The 27,924-nt window shown below is 53.6% G+C and overlaps 1 protein-coding gene across 22 annotated transcripts in view; it reads left to right on the top strand.

Annotated features, from left to right (window-relative positions):
* Nucleotides 1–27,924, top strand: part of CELF4 (CUGBP Elav-like family member 4) — a 281,790-nt gene that overhangs the window by 122,800 nt on the left and 131,066 nt on the right. The window lies entirely within an intron of this gene.

Genomic DNA, 27,924 nt, shown 5'->3' with positions numbered 1-27,924 from the left:
CACAGAGACACACAAACACACACTCACACACACAAACACACAGACACACACTCAGGCAGACACACACTCAGACACAAACACATACACAAACACATACACACTCAGACACACATACACACAGACACACACTCAGACACACAAACACATACACACTCAGACACACACACACACACACACGCCCCGGAGAACAGGGCATCGGGCTGTCACAGGCCTCCTCTGAGATATGCAATCCCCGTGGCTTTTGATGCTCCTATTCTTCTCTTGGGGAAAGTTCAGCTGGAAAAGCTCCCCCTCAGCTCAGCTCAGCTAACAAAGGAGTTGGTTCACAGGCAGCCAGGATGCTGAGGTCCAAGTGCTAAGATATAGGGTATGGGGAGAGCACCACCGTCCCACCCTCTGAAGGGGGACCAAGAGACGCCCTGGCAGCAGCTGGAAGAGACAGGACCTGCCGCGGAACCGCCGAAAGAGAGAGCAGGGACCCTTGCCACAACCTGTGCACTTGTCATTCCTCCCACCCCGGGGTTTAGGAGGAGGTGATCCAAAGATCGGGGACTCCACTGCCACCATGGCCAAGTTGCCGTCCTCCCCCACAGAAGACCAGGAGCCACAGGGGAACAAGGCACCCACTTGCCCTGCTCAGGATTTCATCTGGGAAGCAAAGTGGGGTCCGGGGCCAGGGGGCAGTATTCCAGGGTGGCCTTGGTGGCTGCATCCCCAGCCGGGCATTGGGAGACTTGGGGACAGAGACTACAGGGACCAGAGTCTCTGTCCACTCCCTCCGCTGAGATAGATGGTACGGTGGCTGTTTGTTGATTGCAGCGGTGGTCTCTTGCCATCCACAGAGCAGCTGCTGCACATCCTACCATGAGCAGACCCTGAGACCCTGGCTTTTGGGGTTGCTCATCCACCCACTGCAGACGAGAGGCACCAGCACGCCCCCGGGCCCGCGTGCACTCTGCACAGCACACCTTGCTGGGGTCATGAGGCAGGTGGCCCCACTTCCAGAGGTGGGAAGGACAGGGAGAGCAAAGCCCTCTGTTTAATCAGCTTCTGCCCTTGGGGACAGGAGCTATGGAAGGCCCACAAAGCAGAGGATGGGTAACATTGCCCCCTCCCCCGGGAAGTAGCAACGGTGACCCTGGGCTTCCAACCATTGCTGGGTTCTATTGGATGGTCTTTGGAAGTCAAATCCCAGTGGTCACAACTGCAGTTAATAGACTGCAGATGCCAGAGACCAGCTTCCAGAACTTTCCTTGAGTGCTGCACCAGAAGTGGGTACTCCCTCCTCCTCAGAGTAACCCAAGGCCTTGTTGTCTATACCCGTCATTGGGCAGTTAATCGTGTATGCCCTTGAAACATGGCTTCTCTTTTTATTCAAAACTATTAGTTAACTCTTGTATTATTAATTCACTTTTTATGGTTTATGTTTCAGTTTACGTGCCGCTTCTCTTCTGCCCAACAAAACTATAAGCTCAGTGAAGTCAGACACCAAGCCTTATTTTTCTCTGTCTTACCCTTGGCACCGAGCTTGCTAAATAGTGCCTTACATGTTGTGAGCGCTTGACAAGGATTTCCCCATTGAAAACCTTCCAGACTCTGCCTCTCACGGCATTTCAAGTCGTGGGGGAGTGGGCCAGTCTCAAAGACTGGTTTCAGCAAACCAAGCCAGCTGCCAAGGCTCCACACATATGTGACCCAGTCTACTTCTCTGTCTCTCCCTTCTCCCTCAGAGAGACAGAACCCTAAAACCTCAGAGAGAGGATAACACTTACAAGCCAGGTGTTCCAACCTCTTACTCACTCTAGGAATCTTCTCCTGGCATTTCTCACAAATGGTCACCTGTGTGCGCACACCTTCCAACAGGGATCTCTCTACTTGCCAGGAGGCCCGTTGGGTTGTTGGCCAGGGCTTACGAGATGGTCCAAGACAAAGATAGTTGTGGCCATGACATGGCATTTTGAGTTAGTTTCCAAAAACAAAGGTTCGCACAGAAATGGTTCTGATGTCCGTGGTGCTAGGGGCCCTACCATGTGCTCGATGTTCCGCTGGACAGAATAGGGGTGCAGACAGAGTGGAGGCTGTGATCCTTGTCTCCTGCAGCATGCAGTCTCACTGGGGCCAGATGAGAGGAAAATGATGGCCCTCCATCAGCTTCTCCGTGGTGTGGGACTGTCTGCAACCGTGTCTGGGTCTGGTTCCCATGCCACCTTTCACTGCTGGGTGACTTGGAACAGCTCCTTCCCCAGTCAGGCCCCTAGAGTCTCCACCTGCAGAAAGAAGGGGTGGGCCCAGATGGTCTCCCAAACCTCTTCTGGCTATCGAGTTCCTGGGAGCACACGGACTTAGGCGAGATCAGCATGGAAGACACCGAACAAGGAAAGGTAGAGGGGCGGCACCCCACTGGGCATGTCCCAAACACGCTGTATCACCCAGACGACAGGCAGTGTATCCGGTTCCCTCAGCCCGTTAACTGGGTTTGCCGTGCTGGAGGGACAGGTGGGTGGCAGTAGAATTCCTGTGTTGTGCCCATGGATACGCACCATGGATTGGGACAGGAGCCGGGCCTCTGAAAGAAGCTTAGCAATAGTTAGCTGCAAGCTCACTTCTAACCAGGAGCAATCGAGAGAGTATGGAATATAAAGAGTATAACGGTGCTGAGAAGCCACAGTACGAAAAGCATTAGAGGCCGGAGGTCTCTCCCTGCGAGACGGGAATGTCGAGGAGGATATACACAGGAAGGCGGGGCTGCCGGCCAGGTCTCTGGGGCAGAGCCAGTCTCTCCATGGAGGCCTGCATCCTGGTGGCTGTCCTTGGGGGCCAGTACAGGGGATGCCTGGGTCACTGCCTTGAATAACCCCATTAACCCTGAAACACTAAGTGTCCCCTCGTTCTCAGGTTTGACACCTGGTGACGACGTACTTTGTACAGATATTTTTACCAAACCCCATAACTGAGACTGTGTTGTATGTATTGTCCTGGTGTTTTCGGTTGTACACCTGCTCGCGTAGTGGCATATGGGTCTTCCCGATCCCTGCCGCTGGGGTTTACTTTGCCTGGTCCACGCATGTGCAGCCTTCCATGACCCTGGTTTGCAGCTGTTGTTTATCGAGTTGGAGGACAGGATCTCCTGGCCATTTCTCCTATTTGTTGTTCTCTTCTTTCTCTAATTTGGTCTTTTCAAATAAGTGCTAGGAGAACAAATGCTCTCTTTCGCTCCCCACCTCCCAGCTCTGTGTTCTGGGGCCAGGTCGGGGGTGCAGGGGATTGGGGGGAGTGTCCTGGGACGGGGCAGGTCAGGGTGAGCTCTGGAACCTCCATCTCCACGCTTGCAGGTGACCTTCACCATAGCCCCCATCTGAGACCAGCTGCACAGACGAGAAGGTGGGTGCAGAGCTGCCGGCTGGTCAGCTGCTGTGACCTGGAGGTCGGGGACCCCGCAGGTGTGGACCCAATGAGAAGACTGGATGAGACCCAAGGCTAGGCCGCCTGGTCTCCCAGCCCCGGCCAGAGACAGCAATAGATAGGCATCCTTTGTGCCCCTTGTTCGTTGCAGTCAGTAGAAAATTAAGTGTTCAAGGCAGGAAGACCATTTTGTGCTTTTACAGGTTTTGCATAGAACAGATGCTTCGGACTCAGGAGGCCTTATCGTGTGAGCGTGGACAGGCCACCTCCTGGGACCTCAGTTTTCTCATCTGTAAATTGGGCTTGATGGTACCTGCCCGGACAGCCTTGCACATGTGTTAGGAGGATGAAATGAGAGAAGTAATAAGATGGTATTTTCGAAAGTATAAAGTGCTTCGAAAGTACAAAGTGCTAAGTTCACCTGCCAGGGAAATCTCATACTTTAATCCTACTGTGATGATTGGTTTACCGAGGCACAGAACTGAAGGGAGGGAGGACGTCTGCATCATAGAGCCAGAGCACAAAAATAAGAAGGCACGACAGCCCACCAGGCAAAGTGGGCTCATCCTCAGCGCAGGACTTTAACCAAGCAATTGGGCTGTCCTAACTGGGCACCTACTGAATGCCAGGGAGTGAGCTAGATGGTGAGCCTGTGATGGCTGAGGAATGGCCGGGGAGAGCGCTGTCCCAGGGCAGGAGAGAGTGGAGGGGCCCGTGGCCCATTGACACTCCTGGCACACGGCTCACCGGGATGGCAACCAGACTGGGACCTGGAGTCCTTTGCTCTTTTATTCATCCCTGGACCCAGCTGCCAGGCCCAGGGAAGTGTTCCCCAGATCCATGGTTGAAGAGGAAGCTGGCAAAGGAGGGAGCGTGGGGGAGGCCACCTACCCAGAGACACCTGTAGCTATAAAAAGCTCCTGCCCCCACCTTCAGTCCCAGTGAGAGCTGCCAGTGTGAGCACCCTGTGCTCCCCAGGGGATGAGGAGAAGACAAGCACTTCCTGTGGGGGGGGCATCTGGAGGGAGTGCATTCCGGCCCAGCCCTGGGAGGGGGTCACTGGAGACACTGGACACTCCAGTCCTTTGTCTACCTGGAGGGGCTGAGGCCTGGAGGCAATGTCTTGTAGTAACTTGGAGTGCTGTGAAGCTAGGGAAACAGGCCCCTGACTCCCTGCTCAGCACATCTCCCACCCCCCCCCCCATCGTAGGATCCTCCCCCTACCTGCCCAGAGGCCCAAGATGCAGGAAGGGCTTCTGCAGCCTTTCGTGTGCAAACTAGGCCCTCAACTCTGGTCCCAGGTCTGTTCTTTCTGTGCTGGGTTGGGTTTCTTGCCTGGCTTTAGGTTTTGTTGAAAACCCCAGCGGGCTTGAGGGTTGTCGCGACACACTGTCCTCCCTGCCTGCGACCCTCCCTCCCACCCCAGGTCTGTGTGGGGTGGGGGCAGGGGACCCACTGCAATGCTATTACAGTATTTGCATTTATATGAGACACAGACCCCAAGTCTCCAGTCTCTGGGTGCTTTTACAACCCTGTGTATACATAATTTATTTTTGTTGCTATTTAATCAGGCTCCGTGTTGAGATGAAAAGTTTCCAAGGGGCCCCAGGTTATTATGCAACTTTCAATTCCAGCAGCATTGACTGAGTGGATGGGGCCCCCAGCCCCTCCTCAGCGGCAAAGGTGGGGGGGCAGGGGAGTGAGCAGGAGGCCCTGTAATTCCCCGCTTACAAAGCAAGCTCAAGCTGAGGCCTGGGAGGCTGGGGACTGGGTGCAGAGCCCAGATCCTCCTCCTGTGAGGGTGGCTAGGAGGGGAGGGGCACATAGTCCCTGGAGAGTGATGCTGAAGGAAGAGGGGCTGAGATGAAGCCAGTGCTCAGTGGCTGGTGCTTGTGGCAGGAGCCCCTGGCCTGGACGTTTGGGGACAGAGCAGGCTGGGCAGGGACGCTGGAAGCTAAGTGGGGAGCGGGAACTGCAGGTGGAGGCCCGTTGCAGGTCTCAGAGGGAGAGTTTCACGAGGCCAAGTGTGGTGTCCAACAAAGATCAGTCCAAAGAGGATGAGGCTCTTCTGCGTTCCCGAGGTAAGCCGTGGAGGACAGCCCCGCCACGCAGGGCCAGAGGGGAGACCCAGGCTTCTACCTGGGCCTACAGGATTTCTACCTCCGATCATTTGTGAAACGTGGGGGGTTCTAAATAAATCACCAAAAAGGCCATGGTGTGAGCAGAAGTTCTTGCCTCTGCCTGCTAGAGCTGGGGCCCTGGGAAGAGAGCAGGCCTGCTCGGGGTGGCACTGCCTACTGGGAAAATCCGAGACCCTGACACAGACACAAACACACAGGCAGATACAGACACACGGGCACGCGTGTGCACAGACCTGCACACACAAGCACACATATAGGCACACACAGGCACACACAAAGAGGTGCACACTAACGTGCACAGACCTAGAGCGCACACAGAGGCACACACACACCTTCCAGCCCCTCCCACTGCTCTCTGTGGCTGGTCACACCCGTGCGGGGAGGTCCTTCTTCCACAAGAAGGTCTCTTGAAGAGTGAGGGGTGGGAAATGTGAATAAACATGTTGGTCCTGAAGGGCCTATTGCCAGGAGACTCCTGTGTCCCAGGGTGAGAGAGTAACATTTCCAGGAAATACTCAGAGGAGCGCTGCCCACGTAGCCTGCGACAGCCCCAGCCCCTGTTACGAAGTGAGCGAGCTCAGGTGTGACATGGACACTCCTTACCATGACTTTCACCAAGTCTGGTTTCTGATGGGTGGTGCCACACACAGTCACGTGGGTGTCTGTGCCTCCCAAAGACACATCTGCCGAGGCCTCGGCAAACATCTACTGGGAGCCACGCTCTGGGCCCCGGTACCCAGGTGAATACGGCAGTCTGCTCCCTCGACAGGCCTCACTGAGCTCCGCGAGCCTGCCGCGTGCCCTCTGTGTGTCAAACATGATGTGAGGGGACAGAAATAAGTGAGGCGTGGTCTCAGCCATCAGGGAGCTCCAGGGGTAAGGGCTGGGCTGGCAGGATCAGGCACCCTTCCTCCTGCAATGCGGCTACTGCTTGAAACACAGGTGGAACCTTCTTTAGGAGTCTCCTTGTCCCGCATAGCCCACCTGACACCAGATCTCCTTCCTGTGGGTGCAGATTTAAAATCTATACAAAGCCGAGATTTTAGGGAATTAGGATCCCAGGGAAAACTGAAGTAGTGAGCTCTTCCAAAGGCTTATGTGTGCCATCCACTGCACCGTTGGGAACGTGAGCACTGTCCCAGCCACTGTGGGGTGACGCCTCCTCATCATCCTTGGAAACAGAAACACCCCAGTGGATACGCTTGGAGAAAAACCTCTCTGCTTAGCTGCTTCCCCCAGAGCCTCCTTCCTAACAGTCAGAAGTCGGCTTGAGAACAACCTTGGGACCCCCCCTGTCATTTTACAGATGAGGACACTGCGACCCAGAGCAGGGATGTGCCGTGGCCTTCTTTACCTATCCCCTGCCTACCCTTGGCTCATCACACACGCGATGACTGCCCAGGCCCAGGCTCCAGATGCAAACCCTCCCTCTCCTTCCCCTCACTCTGCATTCCAGAGGACTCAGCCACTGGCCAAAGCTTTACTTCCCTCTCATCACCCTGATTATTCCCGTTTAATTAAAATTTGTTTCAGCTAATAGGCTTTAAATTAGTATTTTCAAATATTGACATCTGCTGGACCCTTATTCATTATTTTCGAAAGCTCTAGGGCTAATTGCTTTATCACCCACCAATTAATTACTTATTCACTGGACAGGTAGCCACTGCCCCCAGAACATGGATGGACATACTCATAGGAAGGTGAAGCTGCACATGCCACAGACACACGCAGACACGGGTGAGCACGTGCATGCAGGCACATGCGTGTACACACACACCTACACGCACACACACACACACACATACCCTGGACACATTCTGCAGTAGAAGCCAGGCTGGTAGAGTGTGTCTGTACATAGGTTGGGAGACCAGGAGGAAAGCCAAGTGTTCCTAGCTGGTGTGGGTACCTTGCCAGCCCCTATCACCGTCATCCCAAGGACTCTGCCAGACTGGGACCTCTCCCCTTTGCTCTCCCATAAGTGCCCAAGGAGCACTAATGCTGAGAGGTCTGAGGGCTGATCCCAGGAGGGCCCAGGGCTGAGGAAGTTCCCAAGAAGGGCAGCTGGAGGTAGGGACCCAGGCCTTGAGAAGGGAGGGAGGCCCTCCAAGAGAGTAATGTCTATGTAGGGAGTGAGCCACAAGCAGGAGGAGACTCAAGGTCAGAGGAGAGACTAAAGAAGGGGAGAGGCCAGGACTGTAAGGGTCCCGGAGGCCACAGAGAGGGTCTCCAGAGTTAGGCCCAGGTTGACTTTCTTCTAATAGGGAAGCTGACTATGTGAGGCACCCAGCGAGGGACATCAACAGATCCATCAGGGTCTTATGCCCACAGAGCAGCTCCTTGTGCAGCCTGAGGGGGCAGAGCTGGCTTTGGTCAGTTGGCTATCTTCTGTGGGAGCCGCTCAGGAAGGATCCCCCTGTCTCTCAAAAGCATGGCCCCCTGTGCTATTTTCTACCTGGGCTACTGAGACCTTTATTTATTTATTTATTTGTTCATTCATTTGTTTATCTAGAGAGGGAGAGAGAGGGGGCCAAGTGAGAGGCAGAGGGAGAGAATCTCAAGCAGACCCTGAGCTGAGCACAGAACCTGACACAGGGCTCGATCCCATGACCCTGAGATCATGACCTGAGCCTAAATCAAGAGTCAGATACTCAACCGACTACGCTACCCAGGCGCCCCCATACGGAGACCTTTAAAAAAGAACAGGGTTGTGTTCAGAATGCCACCCCAGCACCCCCACCTCCCACCCCAAGCAGCGATCCTGCCCAGCCAGTTTGGATCTGAGGAGGTAAGAGCAGCTTCCGATGGGTCGCCAGAACAAGGATCTTCCCCAGACCTCTGCCAGCACTGTGCTCTAGGCTGCTGGCACCATGGACGTGTCCCAGCTTCCCCGTCCCCATCCCTGCTGCCAACATCTGCCACGGCCGAGCCTCTGCGCTGCTGAGCAGGCAGGACTGGGAGAGGTCTGAGAGGCGGGCCCTCGGCTCTGTGCAGGCAGGTTTGTTTTTCTCCTTGTAAACAGTCTGGAGTGATTGGGATTAAAGTCTCTGCAAGTTGCTGGTATCGCTTTTCGGGAGAGCCAAGTAATCCACGGGGATTAAAGAAGCAGCCGTGCTCATCTCCCACAAATGAATATCTGTCAGAGGCATTGACCTGTTAAAATAATGAATTTAATGTGCAGCAAACCGCACGTGGCAGTGAAGCAACATGGCCTGACAAATTGTTTTCCATGTGTCCTAATGAGACTTTTAAGGCAACAGGACCCCCGATCAGGCCGCTGTGCCCGCAGCCTTCCACATCCTTGAACCTCCTTCCTCAGCCACCAGAGCTGAGAGGTTCAGTGGCTTTTCTGATGGAGAAAGGAGATGGGTGCCCTAGATAGGAGGTGGGTGTCCTAGAAATCATCAAGCCCACCCTTGCTTGGCCCACTCAGGAGAGGCAACCATCTCTCAATTTTCTGCAGGTTTATTATCCACTCTGTGGGCCATTTGTGGCTTCCTCCAGTGGCTCTCCCATAGATCAGCCCCCTGTGGGCACCAGTAAGGCCTTATGTGGCCCTGAGCCCCTCTTTAGGGCTCGGTCCCAGGAAAGACTGCCCCCTCCAGCCCCTGGGCCTGCCCCAACCCCAATCTGCCAGCAAACCTCAGGAGCTGGGGCCAGGAAAAGCAGGCACCTAGACCACCATTCTCCTTTTACATAAGGGGAAACCGAGGCCAGAGAGGGGACCCGACTTCCCCCTCAGTCACCTCCAGTTTCTATAGCAGAGAGAGGACAGGTTCCCAGTTTTCTGTCCACTCTCCCTTTTCTGGTAACATGGGAAATAGCAGTCTGGCTGCCATCTGATAGCACACCTCACATTTCTCACCATGGGAGAATCATGGAGGCAAATTCAGGAGTGGAAGGAAGAGGTGGCCAGGAAGCCGAGGTGAGAGAGTGCAAGCCCACCACCCAGTCCCCATGGCCAGGACTCATGCATGGGGGCAGGTCCAGTGGGGAGCTGGGGCGTCCCTTCTACTCTGCTCCTGGGGGAATAGGCACAAGGCCAGAGTTAGGACTGCCTTCGCACGAGGGGAGGGGCTGTGCCCTGCTCCTACCTCAGTGGCCACTGTCACTGCCTACATGCCTTTCCCATTCCAGCCATTGTCCCCAGCAGACGCGGCAGAGGAACCTGTTCCTCCCTCCCGGTGTCTGTTCTGGGGAATGGAGGCCCTACCACCAGCACCTAAGAGAGAACCAATATATGACCCAAAGTTCCTCCAGCAGCCTGTGACATGCTTAATAATTTCAAGGTGTTTCCAAACTGGGAAGGGCGGTGGCCCCAGAAGCTGTAGCTTCTGCAGATAGAAATGTTCTAGCCGGTGCCAGGGGAGCTGGCTCCTGCCCCCAGAACTCTCCCAGGGAGCCCACTCTTTTCTTTCTTGAATTTCCATGAGGTTACTCCCCCATCAACAAGGGCACGGTGCCTGCTCTAATTAGGTAATAATGAACAACTCGGTGGAAAGGCAATGTGCTTTCTTTTTTCTTCTTTCTTTTTTTTTTTTTTTAAGAAATCATGTGCTTCTGAATTTTCTAGGTCCCAGGTATTCTAATCTAGGATGGATCCATAAAGCCAGGTGGCAATAAAATAAAATCAGGTGTCAAGCTGGGAGGCGGAGGGCTTCCTAAAGCAGCTGTTCTCAGGGAACCCCTTGGTCATCCTGGCTGGGATGCAGGGAGCACGTTAGAATCCTGGAAGAGCCTTGTCTTTGCTTCAAAGCAGAGATGTTCATGGACACGAACACAGCTTTTCCAGTGGAACCTGAGGGGTTTTACCCATCTGAGGAGCCCCCATATCAGGCAAGTGGTCATGGGCAAGCACTCACAGGGGCCCAGGCCCAGGCTGGGCAGGACGGGAAACCCAGACTTTGGGAATAACTCTCTTCTTGTGAGTCCCACATTCACACCTGACAGTTGGGTCCCCTGACAAGATAGGATGAGAGCAGAGATCCACAGAAGGGCACAGTGTTTAAGAGACAGGAGTGCCAGGAATCAAGAGCCTGTCCTGCAGACGGCAGCAATCAGCACACACTCCTGGAGAGGGTGCAGGGGTGAGGGCCAGATGCATGGAGGGAGAGGGGACAAGCTTGGGTCTGAAAGAGCAGAGGAAGAGGCAGCACAGAAGGGGGCCAGAATGTGGCAGGGCTGGGGAGCAAGAGAAGAGTGTTTGGAGTGTGGTGCCCTGGTCTCGGGAGCACAGATGGGGAGTTCAGACCTCCTCTCGCCAGAAGGAGGAGGTCTGAGGAGGGGAAAAATAGCTTTTTTTTCTGAATCGGCCCTCCCAGCAGTGAGGCAGGTTGCCACCCCCCATACCCTGCTCCCGACTTGCAGATGGAGGGGGGTTGCTCCACCGTTGGGTCCCTGCCTGGGCCCTGACTCTTTCTGTAATCTGGGGGAAATCACCTGTCCCCTAGACCCAGTTTCCTCCCCTGTCTCGTGGGGTGGCGTGGCTGCCGAGTGGCATCTCTTAAAGCAAGAAGGGTTTAAGTTAGACATGAGGAACTGACTTTTGAAAATGAGAGTTCTTGAGGGCAAGGATCCAGGAATATCTTTTCTCCTTGTTTGCTCACACTCTGCCACTTTCTAAAAAGACACTGGCGTGGGTGACCAGAGGGAGGTGTGAGGATTGCCTGCCGTGGAAAGAATCAGGCCATGCTAATCCACACTGACTGAGGAGGGCTCGCAGCCCCATCAGATGTTTTACAGCTCACATTTCATAGGCTGCGTGTGACCATCCTGGGATTGCTTGACCATTAATTTGCTCCACGAGCCTGTTCTCTGTGGAGAGAGCAAAGGTCAAGCTCAATCACCCTCATGCCCGAGTCTCCAATCCATTTATCACTCACTGAGTCCCCACTGTGCGCTCAGGCCACGGGGACTCTGGAGGAGGGAGCACGTGGCCATGGCGGCAGGCGGCCAGGTCACTGTCTGGCTGGGGAGACATGACTCACACACATGACACAATCGAGAGCAGGGGGCGGCCGTTAATCAGAGCAGGAGGGTTGGGACAGACTCCAAGGGCTGTTTCCTCCTCCTCCACATGCAGAAATGCATGCAGTTAAAGAAGAAAGCTTTGTGGGGTTCAGGGAGCTGGTGAGGCTCCGTGTATTTAAGAAGGTGGTGGAGACCCCACGGCCCCTGCAGCTTGGCCAGCCAGAGCCCAGGGAGGTGGAGATAGCAGACTAAGCAGGGGAGCTTTGGTCTGGGAGCTGGGAGACCTGCATTCTGGTTACAACCCTGCTCAGATCGCTTTGTGTTCAATCCTCTGAACCTTAGCTTCCTTAGCGACAAACTGGGGGTGCAGGTAGATCCCCGCCACCCCAATCATGGGTCTGAGACTCTTGGTAGAGTGTGGGTGGGCCTGTCCCCTGAGAGAGCTGGGAGGGAGGGAATGGGGTCAGAGGGGGAAGGGTCAGGACCAAAGACTCAACAGATGTTACCTATCCTTGCATCAAATGTAGTCCATCAGGGGAGGGATAACCTTGGCTAAGGAGGCTTCAAGTGCCCCAGGTTCAAGCCCATCCTCACTTGAGCTGGACCACAATAGGGCAATAAGGCATGCCAGCCTCTTACTAGGGAGAGGCAAGGCCATTTGGTTCCTCACAGGCTTCCAGACAGTTAGGCTCCCAGGTAGACCAGGAGGCAGGGCCCCAGGAGCTGGGAGCCTCCGATCTATCGATCTATCGGGGGACACTGAAACCACCCTTTCCCTGGTCATTGGTGGATGCCCCTGGCTCACTGCTTGTGCTCAGAAAGTTCTCTTGCAGGGATTCACGAAGCCTCTGCTCTGCCTGTTGGCGGAAGCAATCGTACCCCTAGGCAGGCCCCAGCCCCCATGCTCAGGGAGCAAGCATGCGTCCCTGCACCACTCCCCTTCCCCTGCCCTGCCCTGAAAGTGGCTTCGCGGGCAGGAGGGGGACCCAGAGCACTCCCCAGTGTTCCCAGTGCACGCCCCACCTGCGCACTTCGCTCACACAGTGTCCTGCGCTTCCTTGTCTCACCGCTGGTTCGAGTCCCACCTCCTACACAGCGCCTTCCCTGAGGATTCCCGTTCACAGCCAGCCTTCCCTCCGGCACTTGCCATTCTCAGCACATCGCTCTCACTATTCCATTCACTCCCCAGAACAGCACTGTGAGGTAAGTGCTGTCGGCCCTTTTACCAGATAAGGAAACCAAGGCGCCGAGAAGTGAAGTCGCTGCCCAGAGTCACGTGGCTAGCGGGGGCGAGTCAGGATTTGGACCCCCATTGGTCTGCACCCTCACCGTGAGCCCACACTGCCTCTCACCCTCTCACAGCCGCCGTCCGCAGTCAGGTGCTGACCGTGAGTCAGGCCCGGCTGCTCTTCTGCTCTGAGGGACAGTGTCCCCTCACGGCACCGCAGGCCTCTTTCAGGCAAAGGTAGGGCTTGGAAGTCTCCCAACCACCTCCTACGCCCTCTTCCCCCACCCCAAGCCTCCCAGCAGGGTGCCTAAAGTTGGCCTCTGGATTTGCTCCCAGATCAGAAGAGGGGATGACTCCCGGGAGCACGACATGCAGCCACCAGAAGCCCGGAGTGGCCGTTTTGTGAGTCCCTCACAGAGGACACCGCTCCCGCGGACCCAGTGCCTCCACTGTCAGCTGGCCCCGCCTGGGTCTGAGGGGCTCTCGAGGATGAAGGAGAAGGGCCAGGGGCTCGGCAGGACTGTTGCCATCTTTGTCCTTAAAAAATCCCATAGGGACCATCCTCGTGGAGAGTGGGTCCGCATCTTTCCCTGGGCCCTTTGCTGTTGGTACCTGAAGGTCTCCCTGAAGGTTTTCCTGTCTTCCCTTAGCCCTCTCCACCCTGCTAGGGAGAGGGCGGCCAGGCTGACTCATGACGGCAGTAGAACCTACGTTCCTGCACAAGGGGCCCTGTCCCTCCTTTCCCGACCCTGACTGTGCCCTAAGGCAGCCCCCCTCCCCGCAGAGAAAGGTTTCTCTAGGGTCACCCTTGGCCCAGACCTCAAACCCCTGGCCCCTTCTTCCCTGCCTCTTCTCCTGATTCACAGACTGCCTGTGGTTCCCTGCATGGAACGTTCCAGAGGGACTAAGCCCCTCCCAGTACATCTTTCTTAGTTGTAACCATGAAGATACTTCTGGAATCATTTTAAAGAAATGCAGTTTCATCACTTAAAAGTGCAATTCATTTGTAAACCCATGTAATCAAACATGGAAAAGTAGAACCAATATTGATTAACAATTAGCCTGTATGTTCCATCACATTGATGGAGCCCCTCCTGGGGACGAGGCCCTGCACTAGGTGCTGAGGACACAGAAATCGAGTAGAGCCTGGTCCTGCGGAGAGTAGGGCCCTGCACCCCATAGCTCACTGCGGGATGGCTGAGCTGCGGCTGCGTCACAGGAATCCAGCATGCCCCTTCCATCTTCCTCCACCATAGGTCCCGCTCCATGCTTGGCACTGGGGGAGCACGCACAGTCAGCCAAGTCTTCCAGAAGCAAGTGCCAAGTGCACCTACCCTGTGTTCAGAAAGCCTGGTTGTCAAGGAACCCACACACTCACTACCAGTGGGTGTCCACTGAATGATTTCAGAAGCTGTGTGCCTTTGGCAAGTTACTGAATCTCTCTGGGCATTAATTTCTCCTCTGAAAAGACTGTTCAGTGGTCTTCCTGTTTAAGGAGTGCTTTGTGATATCTTTTGATTGTGTCAGGGCAACCCTAGGAGACAAGCACAGTGTATGTTATTATCCCACGTTAACTTCTGGAAATGAGGAAAATGTTCAAGATAGGCCAAGGAGATTAACTTGGGTCACACAGTGGGAGGAATGGAGCCGAAGCCAAACTTTCTGGTTCTTTCTTCACTGTTCTTTCCAGTGTTGGGTTAGATGGTCTCCAAAATTTCTTTTACTTTTCAAGTTCTATGACTGAAAGAGATTGGGACAGGGAGTGCATAGAGAGTCCAAGTCTGGAAAAGCTGAAACTGTGGATGGAAGCTCGGGAGGTGGGGGCAGGGGGGTTCCTGAGGAAGAGAGAGCAGAACCCCCAGAGTGAGCAGTCAGGACAGCCGCTCAGGGTTTATGATGCTGCGTAAATCAGACCTGCCCACACATGACCAAGGTGGAAACCTCGGCATGCATAATAATTAGATTTTTTGATGATGTTCCCCCTCTGGTTTATTTATCCCGCTGTAATTACCTCCAGCAGAGCCGGGCACTGGCTTCTCCAACCACATGGTTACCCTTCTGCTTTCCTGCTCAGTGGGGAGGGGGAAGAAAGAAAGGCTGGGAGGGGACATAGTTGGAGGCTTTGGTCAGACCACTTTTGTCTTGAAGGACAAGTGAATTTCCATGATGTCTCTAATTGGTGGCACTTCCAGGAGATGAGGCACCCTGAGGGTGTGGGCAGGTGCCAACCTTTGAACTGAGGAATAAGAGCAAGGGTTCAGAAACTTCGGGGCCAAATGAGCCCCCACAACATCCTTCGGATCATCCTGCATGGAAACTATCAACCACAGCACTCATTGTGAGCAAGTGACATCTCTCACGCCACCCCTCTGTGCGTCTTGGCTCTGTGGTCTTTGCAGGGAGACCAGGAGGCCCAGAGGCACAACATCAGGGTGGGGTTGACAGGGTTAGGAAGTAGCCAAGATTAGGTTCAGACTGGCTCTGTGGTCCCTTGTGAGGATGGCCCCCATAACCCCGTCCTGCTGGCTTTCTGTCTCTCCTGTTTGTGCCGGTGGGCTCTAAGGCAGGGGTTTCCAACTGTTCCTCAGACACTGCGAGAAGTGCCTTGATAGGGGCGCTTGGGTGGCTCCGTCAGTTCAGTGTCTGCCTTTGGCTCAGGTCGTGATCTCAGGGGCCTGGGATCGAGTCCCACGTTGAGCTCCCTGCTCAGCTGGGAGTCCATTTGTCCCTCTTCCTCTGCTCCTCCCCGCCTCTTGTGCACAGGCACACGCTCTCTCTCTCAAATAAATAAATAAAATCTTTAAAAAAAAAAAAAGAGAAGTGCCTTGATAGATAACTATGGGACAGCCCCCACCTCAGGCTGCCAAAAGGAGTTGGCAATAGCTGGCCAATGGCAGGTCTACACTGGGCCTGCTGTGTCTTGCTGGGCAGGGCCTTGGGAAGATGTGGGGAGGGACCCTGAACCTGGGGAAAAGCAGACTTACCAACAGGTCAAGTCAGAGAAATAGGCAGGAGGAGTGTGAAACGCAGGGGAACATGCAGTGCTTTGTCTCTGGGCCACTTGAACGGAAAGGCGTTGTGGCCACAAGGAGAGCAGTTGAAGGAGGCAGCCTGCCCCCTCCTCTGCACTCAGCATGAGCCATCCCTATGAACCTCACCAAGACCCAGCTCCAGCCTGCCCCACCTGCTGCCCTTGGCCTGTGGGCAGGTTCTTGGTCCTTCAACCCCATGGAGAAAGCTGCAGCTGTGTGGGCTCACCGAGGTTTATGGCAGCCTCACATGACAGGAAGAGGCTTCTTTATTTTCTATTCCTTTCTTTCTTTACATTTTTCTTCCCTTCACTTCCTTCCTTCCTTCCTCACTTTTCACTCTTCCTTCCTCCTTGCTTTCTCCTTTCCCTTCTTCCCTTTTCCATTCTCTTTCTATCCCTTCTCATCCTTCCTATCCTCCTCTTTATGTTTCCTTCTCATTCCCTCTCTTCCTCCTCCCCTCTTTATTCCCCAGGGAGGACATTGCCACCCCTAACTCTTCCATCTGCCTTGCTTCTGCGCCTACATGACTTCAGAGCTTTGTGTTTCCACCTCTTTAAGGCAAGGGAGATGCAACAGGGAATGTGCAGAGTGAGGAGGAAGAGGGTGAGGAAGGTCACAGCCTGTTAACAGGGCCTGGACACACTGGAATCCCATAGCCCCTCAGCGGCCTGAAGGCCCAGCCCTGAGTTTGATGCATAAGACAGGAGCCTCCCAGGCTGGCTTAGCAGTGCACCCAAGGAGCCCCCGGGGTTCTCTTTTACAGGGTTTATTCCAAGGCCCCAGCCCCAGAGCAATGCTTCTGCTGTCTACTCTGGTGATCCAGCATCTTCCCTTTTAAAGAGCAGACCAGGTGATATGAAGCAGGGGCTGAGATACTTTGCGGAGCCTTGGGCTAAGGAGACAAGGCACTCACGTGAAAACTGTCCAGTCAAGTGTGGATCCACCTCAACCTGGCACTAGGGGATTCCAGGATAACAGCTGGAGGACTGGAGAAGCAGCAGGAGTCCTGGAGGTGGATCACTTGAGCTGGGCTCTGACAGTTGGGAGGATTTGCATGGGTGCAGAGCAGGGAGGACTCCAGGCAAGAGCAAATTATTTGAGTCAGATACTTCAAATGGCAGGCAATAAATTGAAAGAATGGATGAATGGATGAATGGATGAATGGATGGATGGATGGATGGATGGATGGATGAATGGATGGATGGCAGCAATTGGCCCTGACAGACCGCTGGGCTCTGCATCGCTGTGGTGTATTGGGTGTCTGGTTTCAAGCCCGGGCTCTGAGGGACATGACACCCCCCCTCACTAGACCTCTCACTCACCCACTTGCCACCATCCCTAGCTGTCCTACCACATTCCACAAGAGACCAAACAAGGTAATGAAAGTTAAATCTGGCTCCTTCCCCCTCCCTGCCCACCCTGGGCCCAACATTCAGAGAAGAGTTAAGTGACAGAGCCTCGTTTTCCTGTATGAATTAATAATTGATTCGGTAACAAATCACTAATATTGCAGTAGTTGTGGTGAATAAGATAATGAATGTGTTCTGTCCAGGGAGTGTCATGTTGTGAGGATTCAGCTGAAATTATTCATAAATGTGCTACTTTTCCTCATCTCCAACTGCTGCTAGTTTAGCTCCTCTTTTTAATCTTCCCAACCTGTCACATTCAATGGTGGAAATCGTCAGGCTCCATATACAGCAGAATATTAAGGGGGAACTGCCAAGGCATTATGTCAAATTTCAATAGGTAATAGAAACAAAGTGCTTGCAGACCCTTTCCCTCTTCTCTTGAAGTTAAAAAATAAGACAAATTTTTTTCTAGATGGGCTCTTCCCATTATTGGGAAAAAGATCCCAGGTCAAGGAGTCCAGAGACTCAGGTCATGGTCTCTACTTTCCCACATACTTGCTGTGTGACTTTAGGCCAGACACTCAACCATCCTGGACAAAGTTTCCCATCTCTGAAAGAGATGTGATAGTGCCTCTCTGCTTTGGTCTGAGGGATAATGAAAGAATTGCAAGCTGATGGGAAAGAAAGTGCTCTAGGCTACTGACAGATAACTGGGCTGGATCTTCTCCACTGTCCCCTACTTGTTTACAGCATGCCAAACAAGTCAGGTGGTTCACTCTTCTCTAAGCATGCCTTCCGTGTGCCCACCACCAGGAGTACCCCTCCTTATCTCCTTCTTTCTCCATCAGATCCCTCCAGCCCTCTGGGCTCAGTTCAGCTACCACCTCCCTCATGAAGCCTTTCTTCATCCTCCATCTCAGACATGTTCTCTCTTCCTGCAATCCCTCACCCAGAACACTGGCCCTTTCTTACACTGCTCTTTGCTACACACTATCTTCCCAAGTAGGCTACAAACGTTTCAAGAATGAAAGCTTTCTTCTACATCCTTGAGTACAGTAAAAAGAAAAGAAATGTTTGTGGAATGAATCCATTGGTAGGTGGATGGACAGACGGATGGATGGATGGACAGGTAGATTCATGGATGGATGGATGGCTGCAAGTGTAGATGGATAGATGATGGATGGATGGATGGATGGATGAATGGATGGATAGATGGATGGATGAATGGGTGGATGGATAGAAGAATAGGAAACTTGAAACTGGCATCATACTGTTTTCAGTCAATGGGCAAGTGTTTGCTGAGTCCCTGCCATGTACCTGGTCTTGTTATTGATCTCTGCTGCATCAGGTTGGAAAGCAGAAGAGAAGTGTCAATGATTAGACACTGAGTGTACTTGAGATGGGATTATAATGATCAGATTGGGCTGGAGAGTGGAAATCATAACATGACAGCTGATAGAACCTTCAGATGGGCCTCTGGAGGCCTTACTATTACTGTGGTCCAAACTCCTACAAAGGAGACCTGGAATAGAGAGGGTTTAGACACTTTCCTTGACTGGTTGTATAAGACCAGATCCTAGGGCTCCAGACCACTAGACTGATGTTCTTCCTTCACACCAGGGGAATATCTGAGAGAGGGATAATGAGCCCCTCAGAGAGGAAGAATAGGGTTCTGGAAGGCTGTGAGACTTGAATGGGAAGGAATCACTTGTCCCAAGGGGCTGATGCTGATTCTGCCAAGACATGGAAGGAGGTGAAGAGTTCTCCGAGGACTTGGCCCACCTCAATTGACTGGGATTATTCCTACAACTGGCCTATGGGGTCATCTGGATTGGGGGCCCAGACTAAAGAGGGCTTGAAGAACAGGGGACCCCTGGGTCAGGTGTCATAGGAGTGGAGGGATGTGAAGGAGTAGTAGCAAGGATTGCCGTCTTTCCCCTGTTGTGTCCACCTAGCTCCAGTCCTTCTATATGAACACGCAGTAATCAAATAAAACCTTCCAACACACCCCACAGCGTATCCTGACATAGCCTTCACCACAAAGTGAAACACACAGTGCACCGGAGCCAATGCTGACACCCCCCGATCCCCCACCCCCACAGCTGCTCACTGACACAGGTGAAAACACTTTCAGACACCGACATAAACAAAGGTGGAAACGCACCCCATAAAACACACATGTCCACACATGCATGACACACAGACATGAAGAAACACACACTCATCCAAGCCTTCATTCTGAATAAGTTATTAAAAATGTAGACATCGCTGGCTCCCAGGGTCAATATGTGTTTTTAAATTTAAACATGAATTTCCATTTCATTGAGCCTCCAGGGCTAACAAGATGTGCTGTGACAGGAGCAGCTAGCTGGAAAAGGCATGATTGAGGAGCAAGCCAATGATGTGTGTGCACAGCCTGGGCCGGGAGGGGAGCCTCCTTCGCCCAGCCCCCATAGCCTGGTATGAGTCATGGGCAGGCGGTTAGTGTCACTGCTACTACTTGGCACTGAGTTCTGAGCAGCCTGACCAACCCGCTTCCGAAGAGATCAGAGTGTGACAGAAGAAGTGACATCCATCCATCCATGCGTGCATCCATTCGTCCGTCCAGGCATCCACCCACACATGCGTCCTTGCGTCCATACATCAATCCATGCATGCCATCCATCTTTCCATGTCGATGAAAACCCAAACAGACCTGAACTGAGGGCTGTGGAGGTGACGACAAGAAGAAAGGTGCTGTCCCTGCCCCCTGCAAGTTTCTACTTTGATTAGGATAGGATGTGTGTCTCAGAGAACTCCAGCCTGGGGACCTTCTGTAGGTTCCAACCATCCCCTGTGGACCCCCCGACAGCACCTAACACTCCAGTTTATAACCACATCATTAGTGATCTGTCCCACCGGGATAAAAGTTCTGTGATAGAAGGTCTCCTATTTGATTATCCAGCAATGGGCCCTCAGCACCTAACCCACAGGAGGCACTCAGTGAAGGTTTGGTAAATATGTATGGGGTTGAATTAAAGTTTAGAAAGCAGACTTAGAGGTTCTATGTGGTTTTGCCCTTTTTCATCCCCCAGCACCTGGCTGGCTGCAGTGCATGCAGATGGTGAGGTGACTCAGTAACACAGGAATGAATGAGGGAGGGAGTGAATTAAAAAAAAAAAAACAACTAGTACACAGCAAAGAAAGAGGTGCTGAGTGGGCAGGACTTGCTTCACAGAGCAGGTGGACAAGGAGGAAGCGTTCTCTCCTCACACCTGGCTGCTGGAATGTGGAGAAACAGTGGCTGAGAGGGGAAGCCATGGGCAGAGCTCTTGGCTGGGAGTGAGGCACAGTCACTATGGCGAGACTAGCTCCTGAGGGCTGCAACCTAGGCACGTGGGCAGCTCCGCTCCTCCCAGCCATCCCCAGCCTCTCCTCTGCCCCACACCCCGTTCTGGCTGCCCCTCTTGATAAGCTGCTCAGCTGGTACTTTCCTCTGACCCTGGGGAGAGCTCTCCCTCAATGTCGGTGGTTCTCCCGCGTTTCGGAGACCTTCCATTTGACTGGACTGGATGAATGCCGTAGGAATTTAGGTATCTTACTCATCCTAAACGCTACTCACTTCCATACCGGGGGCAGTGGTGTGGGCAGGGACATTAAGATAAGAAGGAAGGAGCAGGTGTGCCTCGTGGAGGAGCCTCATGGACAAGTTATGCCATGGCTTTGTCTCCTGCAGATGGTTTGACTAAAATTGGCTCTCCATTCCCCTTTTCAACACACACACACACACACACACACGTGCGTGCGCGCACTTGCGCCACCAGGGACCATTCGCTAATGTGGATCAGATTGTATCAAATTCACAGTCTCACACACACACACTCACACCCACCCATACACAAGCACAGTTCCCACATTTGGGGATATTCTTTCCCCCTCCTCTAGACTTCTGAACTCGGAACAAATTTCAGGGCTTTTTCGTTAAAATTTAGGCAGTTTGGTTTCTGTCTCTGGGAGAGCAACCCCTCCTGTCTCTGGGGCTCACAGAAGCAGAACTCCAAAAACGGGGGAGCAGCTCAGCTCCTGCCGGGCCCTGGGGCCAACTGCTGCCCGTCCTTGGCTGCGGGTCTCACAAGGACACGCCCCCACCAGCCCACTTGCGCGCTCTTCTCCTTTCTGCTCACGTGAGGGAGCATACCCACCAGCTCACGCATACCCTAATTCACAAAGTCTGCCTCCACATGAGCGCACCCCAAGCAGCTGCTGAGCATAGACAGAGCCTTCACACACCTGTCCCCCCCTCCCCAGCACATACACATGTGCCAGAATGGTGCGCGGTGACGCCAGTGTGCTGAGCCCGTGCCCACCAGCGCACGCACACATGCCCAGACGAGCTGGCACCCACGAGTACACGGGTGACGTCAGCCCCCGTCCCTGGGCTGCCAGCCTGAGGTCCTGGCGGTACAGGAAGGGGTGGGCACCTGCCTGCAGGCAAGACCTTCTCGCTCCTAGAAATGGCATCTCAGGCCTCTGGCCCTTTAAACATACATTTAAAGTCTCGTCTCTCAAATAATTCAGCCAAGGCATCAGCCCAAAGGGCACGCTCTCCTTTCCTTGTCTTCAGGAGTAGGAGAAGGAAGGAGACAGGGGAGAGAGTAGATTAATTGGCTCTGGAACGTAAGGCAGGGATTCTGTAAGCCCGGGCTGCCAGGGAAGCAGGGGCGGGGGCACCTCTTATCTCCTTCTGTCCTTCACTTGTCACGCTCTCCCAAGGACCTCACGCGCGTCTTCACAGGGAGGGCGGCCTCTCTGTCCAGTCAACACCTGAAAACCACCCCACGTCCGCCTCTGCCTCCACCACTCTCACCCCTGATACTAGCAGCCAGCCAAAACTTTACAGGGAGAATGACTTTCAGGCCACGTCTGAGCAGCTCACTCTGCCTGGTGGCTTGTGTGGCCCTGAAGGGTCACTTGGCAAAGCAGGTTTTGTCTTGGTTTCCCAGAGGTTAGGCCTGGGCAGGGTGAAGCCAGAAACCCGTCTGTAAATGGAGCCATGTTTCCTCTGGTAGGTCTCAGATGAAGAGCCTCAGTGTCTGCGACTCCTCTCCCCCTCCCATCACACCTGTCATATCCCCATTCTCTTCTCTCTGTCCCTGGCTGTGAACTGTCCTGGAGGCTGGTGGTCAGAAGGCTGGGAGGGCATCCCTGTGTAAGCTGTCAACCCATACCTTCCACTTCCGGTCCTTCTAAGTGGTAGCCCCACCCTAGGCTTTCTGAGCCTCACTGGCAGGGCTGGGCTAGTGCCTGCCTGGCCCCTTAGGATATCCTCGAGTGGGCCATGGTGTAGGAGGGATGAGCATTCAGATACAGCTCGGCATGCAGAATTTGCTCACAGCTTGGGTGTCCCACAAGCAGGGACCAGCAGCCCCACCCCAGAAGCATCTCCAAGGAGACTGTGATGCCCCCAAGATTCCAAGTGACTCTAACACCCTGAGTCCCCTCTGGGATCCTGTTGGTCCTCAGTGGGGATCAGTGCATCACCTCCTGAGGGGAACCCCCTCTGCCCTATTACCTGCCACCAACCCCAGCTTCCGGGGCCGCTCAGCCGGGGGCAAGAGGCACCTTTGGTCCAGTCCTCTCTAAAAGTTGGTGGGAAAGTGTTTGCTCATGTGGGAAATTATATCTCTAGACAGAGCCACATTCCCCAGTACATGAGATATGTAGGTCAGGCTCCAGGCTCCTTCTGCATGGCCGCCCCTCAGATATCTGAAGAGAGTCAGCAGGCCAGGCCTCCACCAAGCCCCCCTGAGCCTTCACTTACAGTCCATCAGCTGTAAGTGGACTGAGCCCTGGGTGTAGTGGGAATACTGATGAGACCTGCTTGAAGTATCATTGGGAAGGTTAGCACCATATCACCTATCACACCACTCCTACATAGTTGGGACTCAATAAAGGGGAGGCCCAGGAATTCTGGGAAAGGTCCAGGGGAGTCGAGCCTGGAGCTTGGGTCTTCCGAACTCTGCCTCCATGTCTAGAAAACAAGAAGAATCATACAATGTGTTGATGCCTTCCAATTTGCCAAACCTAGGTGGGGTCTCTAAGCCCCCTCCTCTCATTCCGAGCCCCTGGAAGAATCACTTCTTGATTTTTACCTTAGAAACATGTGCTTAGGACAGATGAGAAGCAGCCAGCATCGGGAGGGCATGTTGACGTGTGAGATGTGTACCTGAGTTCCTGGGGAGCTGGGTGCTGCGTGCGTCCCTTGAATGGTCCCTCAGAAGGGTTGACATGTGGCTTGGGTCTTCCTGAGAGAAGGCAGTGGCTTCACTCAACAAAAGAGGCTTCCCGGAGGATAGACACCTTACACATAACTCTCGCATGCCTGGGATGACATTTCAGTGCATGGTCCTGCTTATTAATAAAAACAAAGGAGCTGCGATTCTCTCTGAGGCCATTAGTCTAAGAGCAGAAGGTCCTGGAAGGGGGGAAGGAGAATAGGAGTGAGATGGGGATGAAGGAAGGTGGCTGGAGCTAGCATGCCAGAGATCAGGGTCTTTCCCAAATTCCACTTCCTGCCCTCCAGCTGCACCCTGGTCACTTCCCCTCACCGAGACTCTGCAGGCCAAGTTTTGGTACACGCGGGGATGTCGGTGTAAGCAGGTCTTTAAAAAAATCCTTTTCTTTCAAATCAATGTAAAAATATTCTGCGGTACAGAGCAGATTTGATTAAAAAGGGAAAAGGTTGCCTGAAATATGCCCCAAAAAAATTGAGCTAATGGGAATCTCATTCATTATTTAATCTCCTGCTTATCAGAACAGGACCAAAATGGAATCTAATATGGCATATGCACGGTGTTGTCCTGAAGAGCAGACAGAAGGTAAGGGGCTGGAGGAGGGAGAGACGGATAAAGACTTGCCATTGCACTTCAGATATTAAACCGGGCTGCAGGCTTTGAATCAGATTAATAACGGTAGTAGAGCTGAAAATCCCAGTAAAAGTGGGCACGTGTGTGTAGATAGACGCACACACACGCACACACGTTGACCTGGTAGCCACACTTGTCCATTTCACTGTGAGTCACAGACCGCCGCGCTCCTGGGCTTTACTAGATACAAATAAAATACATCCCCACCGGCCACAGCCCACGGGACCGTGAGATCGTGGACGGCCAGGCAGCGCTGGGTCCTGCCCACCTAATACTGTGCTGGCAAAATCTGCCCTGTTGGAAAGAGAGCTTGCCTGGCAGGACCTGGGCAAACACTGAGGCACCCTCTCTGGAGGGATGTTGGGGGCGGGGACAACAGCCCACAGTCCCTGTGTGCTGAGCTTTATACTTTATACCGGGGCCTCTAATCCCCACAGCAACTCTAGAGACAGTGTCATCATCCCTGTCTATCCCACCCTAAGATTCCTGTTCTTTCCCCTAAACCACACAATCCCCTTCAAGCGTATCAACATGAGGCCTGCCATTCCACTTTGCGTGGATGATGAGCTGATAAGCAGGCCAGCCGCGGCTCTCCCAAATTTCCATTTTGTTCAGACTGTTCTTTTTGACCACCTCCCAGCCATGCCCACCTCCACTGCCAGGATCACCCCATTTCCTCCCTCCCCGCTCCAGGACACCTTTGCTGGCCTCACTTCCCGTGACACACCTCACACTTTCCCTCCCCAGCCAGCACTCCCTGAGATCCACAAGCTGAGCACCTGCTGAATACAAAACCTAGGGGGTCCTGCGCTCGAAGGGCCGCGTGCCATGTGCGACAAGAATGGGTTTTTCTGTTCTTCAACCCCGACTCCAAATAGAGCATCTGAGGGAATACTTTCTCCGTCAGCATGCTTTGTGGCCCTGGTAATAAATGGGTTGGGCATGTTGGGACAATTTCTCAGCAAACAGCCACTTTCCAAGCTGTCTGTGGATTCTTTAACATGCAGATCCTTGGTGGTCTCACTGACCAGTCTCCCCGATGTCCAACATCCCATCCACCCCCCTCTCCTTCCCATCCCATTCCCAATAGGCCCATTGCACAGATGGCCAGCCTAGGCTAGAAGAATAGGGACGAATGTGGGAGTCAAATGATTCTTTTTAATAAGAATGGGTGATTTCAGGGGCGCCTGGGTGGCACAGCAGTTAAGCGTCTGCCTTTGGCTCAGGGCGTGATCCCGGCGTTATGGGATCGAGCCCCACATCAGGCTCCTCCACTATGAGCCTGCTTCTTCCTCTCCCACTCCCCCTGCTTGTGTTCCCTCTCTCGCTGGCTATCTCTATCTCTGTCAAATAAATAAATAAAATCTTTTTTAAAAAAATAAGAATGGGTGATTTCAATGAGCCATCATGTGGGCTTAAGCTGGGGCATCTCCCCTTCCTCTCCTTGGTCCCTCTGACCAAACCTGAACTGGGGTGTGGTGGAGACAGGTGTGGGGTGAGATGGGCATTGTCCGACCTGCTCACTTCTTTCTTTCCTATAATGCCAATCAGGGACAGCTCTTCCTAACTCTCATCTTCTTTGATATTAAACTCGAGCTGTAGGGGAGTTTAAAAAAAAAAAAAAAAAACCAGAGCAGGGCACCAAACCACCTACAAAACAACCCAGCAAGGCAGTTTCTCTAGCAAACCTGCGTCTTATATCTTCTGCGACAAAAAGATTTATAGCAATTTTTTATTAAAAAAGAGAGAGAGAGAGAGAGCTGCAGATAATCAGATCTGAGACGCAGAAATGGGAACGGGGTGGGGGGTGTTATTCGTGTAAGTTATTTTAAAATATATGTTAGGTGCGTGATGGATTTTTCCAACTCCGGCTGGAGGAGGGCCACAGCAGCGCCCCCCCATCCCGATGCCTGGCCTAAAGTGATGGAAATGATGTGAAGGGGAAGGGCAGGGAGGGAGGGGGTCTCCAGAAAGGGAGGAGCTAGCTGGTATTTGGCAGAAGCGTGCCCTCCTCACTCAAGCTCCCACCCCAGGGCCCAGGAGCCGCCCACAGTCCTCTCCCCTCAACAGGTAGAGAGAGACTCTTGCTTCCTTTTATTGGGAAGGACACAGCTACAGGCTCTTAAAACCGGAAGCAATCTTAGGAGGGCACCCCCCCTGCCCCGCTAAGCCCAGTGTTAAGCTCTCTGCTTGGTTTCCTAGAGGAAGTAAATGATGGTTATAAAGAGAAAGGCTCACTCTGCATTTTGAAACATGGAGATGAAATTCATTGGTCTCCGTGGTAAAATATACACACCTCCATCCCCCTTCTCAGAGGCCCCTGGGTCTCCATGCCCCAGGGCAGAACCCCTTTCCTGGGGCAAAGGCAGGAACTGGTATGCCTGCCCCATGGAAAGAACTGGGGTCTGTCTCAGAATGGGCAGAGTTGGTGGGATGGGTTATCTGGCCCCAAGGCTGGGCACCTGTGTGCCGAGATCAGAACCAGCATGGGGGTGGGAAAGGGGGAGATGGATCATCTCCATGAACGTGCCCCCGCCCGAGGAAATTCCTCCCTCACGGGGAGCTCCAATCCTTTGGGACCTCCAGACAACCCTGTATGATGACTGGCCTTCAACTGTTAGTGGAAACGACATGATGGAGGTGGGGGGCAGGGGAGGGAGGAACTGTCCAGAAAACAGGTCTTGTGAGGAATAGCTGGAGGAACCGGGGATCTAAAGAAAAGGACACCGGGAGGTGTGAGGCTTGCCTTCAGACACTGGCCTAGCCGGTTCCGAGCAGGGAGCAATCCCCATGGGCCAAGGGGCTGGGTGCAGGGGCTTGGGGCCTGGATAGGCCTTATAAGGAGGGTTTTTGGTGGCACGAATAGAAAAGACATTTTAGAGGGTGGAGCAGAATGGATAAAAATGCTACAGCAGGAGACAGCGTGGTGCAAGGGATAGGCAGTGCCTACCCCGCAATTAAGAACTAATGGTGCTGTGTCAGCCACCAGAGCAGACTCACAGGGAAGATACTAGAAGGGCAAGTGCTTTCCAGATTCCTCAGATTGCACTGTTAAAGCACCACGTCTCCTCACTGGCCTTGGTTATAAGGTGCACAGCCTCCACCCTATTTCTCTGAGCCTTCTCAGGATACCTCCGAGGCCTCTGTGAGCTGAACTCCGCAAGAACTAGAGCATGTCTGTCAATGGAGGGGGCTGTGTCCAGGCACAAGGCTACCCATGTGTGAGAGGGCCCAAGGCTCCTGGAGGATTCTGGGCATCCAGGTGTGCACGGGTCCCATTCGGCAAGGCCCACACTCTTGCTCTCCGAGTCACCTTCCCCTTCTCCCCTCCCCAGACCCCATCCAGCCTTTGTCAGCCAGTCGATCATCTGCAAACAAAACCTTCAATAACTCCAGAGTTGCCCCGCTCAAAGGAGCCCCAGGTGATTTCTTTGGGAAAGAGAGGCCTCCATCTCTGTGGGGGGAGGTCCAGAGAGCAAAGAAGTCTCCCACTATGCCCCTGAGACCCTCTGCTTCTCCTCGGATGGTGAACCAGCCTCAAGCCGGACAAGGAGCTGCTGGGTCCACGCGCTGCCCACAGGCATGCACCTTGACATCTCCAGGTGGAGTTGCAGCTGTCCTGTATCACGCCTGCTCAGGGGGCTGTTCGGGGAGTAAGTGAGATGAGGCATGTGGAGGCCTGACCAGGCCCTGGGAAGGAATAAAGAATGAGTGGACGGTGGTCCAGATCCCAGTTCAGGAGGAAGATGCTGGCTCTGAACCACCCCGGCTGCCTGGTGAGGGTTCTGCCTCCTGGACAGATGGCCGCACCACGGGGGCGAGGCCAGCCTTTGGCACCTAGCGCCGAGGTGGGGGAGTGGGTCTCTGAGACAGGAAATGAGGATTGGGGCCAAATCTGGG

The sequence above is a fragment of the Ailuropoda melanoleuca genome, chromosome 14 (assembly GCF_002007445.2).
Source record: "Ailuropoda melanoleuca isolate Jingjing chromosome 14, ASM200744v2, whole genome shotgun sequence".
Lineage (NCBI taxonomy): Eukaryota > Metazoa > Chordata > Mammalia > Carnivora > Ursidae > Ailuropoda > Ailuropoda melanoleuca.
The sequence above is the reverse complement of the archived record's forward strand: the minus strand, read 5'-3'. Positions and strand labels throughout refer to the sequence as shown.